This window comes from Asparagus officinalis, chromosome 10 (assembly GCF_001876935.1).
Source record: "Asparagus officinalis chromosome 10, Aspof.V1, whole genome shotgun sequence".
NCBI classification, from domain to species: domain Eukaryota; kingdom Viridiplantae; phylum Streptophyta; class Magnoliopsida; order Asparagales; family Asparagaceae; genus Asparagus; species Asparagus officinalis.
The window spans coordinates 22,069,622-22,072,991 of record NC_033803.1 but is presented as its reverse complement, the minus strand read 5'-3'; positions in this window follow the sequence as shown (position 1 = coordinate 22,072,991).

Here is a 3,370-nt window from a genome sequence, read left to right as displayed (position 1 = left end):
GCGAGTCACCGCCGTTGTCGCCTTCTCTCCTATGCCTCAGCCCAGATCCGAACCCTTGCCAGCTCACCCCACTCTGTGCCGCCATCTCACACCACCTGTTCGACAATATGCCAACCCACATCCAGTTGCAGAACCGCCCCCTTCTAGCCGCCAGCGAGACCATCGGAGCCCCGAGACATTCCAACGACATTCGTAGGCAAGATCTCACTTCCCTTTGACTCATCTTTACCATCGGAGCCCCGAGACATTCCAACGACATTCGTAGGCAAGATCTCACTTCCCTTTGACTCATCTTTACAATATTTATATCTGTTATTAATTAGTTACACAGATTATATCATATTATCTGTGTGGATTGTTTGATGATAGATGGAAATAACTGATGTTGCCAGGATAAGAATTATTTTCAAAAAAAAAGATTATTTGAATTAATAGATTATTATAGTTACAGAATATTTTTTAAATTATTTAAAAGAGTTTATTTTGGAATAAGAGATTATTTTGAATTGTTATAATAATAAATAATTTTAAAGAAATTATATTGAAAAAGGGTTTATGTTGAATTAGTATATGAGAAAATAATTTAAAGAATTTATTCTGGAAAAGAGAACGTTATGGATTATTATAACGAGAATTAATTTTAAAAGAAATTATTTTAGAAAAGGAATTATTTCTGAATTACAAAGTTGCTGTTATGATCACATTTCATGTTTTGCATTTATTTAATGTATTTGACATGTCTGTTATGTTTTTTCCATGTTGTGTTTGAGAACCCCTAGTAGTTCATGACTTAGTGACATTGTGCGTCATGAACAGACTTAGTGACATGTGTGGGTGTGTTGACTGAGTTTAGGTGGTGAACCCGAGCTTCAATGAGGATTATGGTTGATTGGGTGGGAAAGTCCTTGTTCATATGATCGTATATGACTGTTGATATATCTTCTAGGCTTGTACCAGTGGATCGGTATCGCCACTGGGGTTGGTATGTTGAGTCATAGTGGATCGGTGTTGCCACTGGGGCTGGTTGGTTGGGTCAAAGTAGATCGGTGTCGCTACTTTGGTTCATGAATTTATTTGATTGAATGCACGTAGAGGATATGAGAACAGTCAGTTATCCGATAATATTAGCGTTGACTCTGTGTGAGATATGAACCAGTGACCTGTTATAGGATGACTAGTTATATGATCGTGTTATTTGAATGATCTATGGATTCTTGTGAGATGTAGGCCAGTTGTATTCTTTTCATACATAGATTGGGATTAATATTTAATTATCTATAATTTGTGACATATGGTATATACATAAGGGTTTCCTTATTTGGATTATTTTGCTCGATGTACTACGTCTCTTGTTGTAGATTTTTAAGTATTAATTCCATCTAGTTGTATGACATTGATACTTGGATGATTAGTTTGATCGCTAGCTGCATGACCTCGTTACCTGATCGATTTTGGATGCTTTATGTTATCATAATTTAGTAGTATTTTCATGTTGATTTGTGGATTTCAGTTGTACGTTCTTTTGTTGTTTCTGTTATCGTATCGCTAATCTAATCCGATTAAATGCCAATTAAAATTAATTAACAAGTTATCCTAGAAAGTATGAAATACCACAAGAATTATGAGCTAGGATAAGCAATGTAAACAATGAGATATATCATATATGATGAAATATATATACATGTAAGGATATATAAACTAACACAAGGGGTAAACAATATGAACTAGATAGTGGATCATATAAATAATGAGCTATGGACAATGGCGATATAAAATATAAACACAAATATAAATAAACGCCAAAGCACACTCAAACACACTATATGATCACGGAGTTCGGACCTTCCGTCCTACGTCTCCGCTCCCCACTCCCAGGGAGAAATCCACTAACACAATCCGGTTTGGAACCAGAACTTATTCTACACACTCGGTTTTCTAGCTAACCGAAAACTCTACAACTCACACTCTTGCAATCACACTCTACACCCACTAAGTGTTGGACCTAGCCGTGTCTCCCTCAAGTGCTCGGTTACAACCTCTCCCTAGGCACGTCAACCGACGCCACTCCTCTTGGGACGATCCCCGACTCTCACCACACACTCCTCACTCGGTGTACAAGAGTATTACAAAGTGATTTAACAATTAAGCACACAACTCTTAGTCACAAACCCACAACCCCAAATTATACTATGAATGTAAATACAATAAGCTCAAAAGGTTGTGTGTGAACAAAGAGATATAAATCAAAACTAAACTCAATGTAGTTCTAGCTTAATAACAATGATAATCAAATATATAATAAAGCTAGAAATAGAGTTTAGAAAACTTCTCAATATATCAAGAGTGGAGGGAGAAGAGTTGGATGCCCAAACACCAATAGATGATCTCCTCAAGCTCTTGTTGAATTGAATCACAAAACCGAAACACTCTAATGCTTAAAAGCTTCTTAAAACAAACTTAAACAAACACTAAACAAGTTTAAACCCTTGTTAAAAACTTTTAAAACATTCTCTTGACTATCTTGAAAGATGACAGCAATGGGGTATTTATACCCTCTCAAAACTCAGCCAAAAACCCAAACAAAAAGACAAAACAGTCCCCAGAAGACAGCTCAAAAAAATAGCCGTTAGAGTCTAACGGCTCTATTGTCGGTCGACCGAAAATTCCGTCGGTCGACCGATGAGAGCAAAAACACGAAGAAAACTTTCTGGACTAACGTCGGTCGACCGGAAATTCTGTCGGTCGACCGATTTGAGCTCTCGGTCGACCGGACCGACCGGTCGACCGACAGACTCTCTGTCGCACAGTGAGCACGAGAACTCAGGTTCGGTCGACCGGTTCGGTCGACCGAAAACTGACATATCCAAAACCTGATATGCTGATTTTAAAACACTGTTTAAAAATATCAAATAAATTCCAAAAAATATAAAACTTTGGGGAATGATTGTAGACATGATAATAAACATGCTACAGTAACTGGTTATCAGAAAGGACTTCCCAAATGAAAAATATCATCATTTTGCAAAATAGTTCAAAACATGAAAATATGAGATACTTGAATTTTGATGTTTTGACATAAACCAACTTTTGAAACTTTGTGAAATGTTTTTGTAGACTTAGTAAAACATGTATAAACTGATATTGAAGTCTATAAACTAAGAATACAGTATTTTCACAAATACAATAGAAAATGAAACCTATGAGTATGTATATGAAAATATATTTGTTTCATATCTATGTAGATAAACCAAATCACAATAATAAATATGAAACATGTAATTTCATATTTATAAACATGAAAACCAAAACTTGTGTTGTATATATATGTGATTACATATATATACAAGGAAACTAATAAAATGTGTGTGTA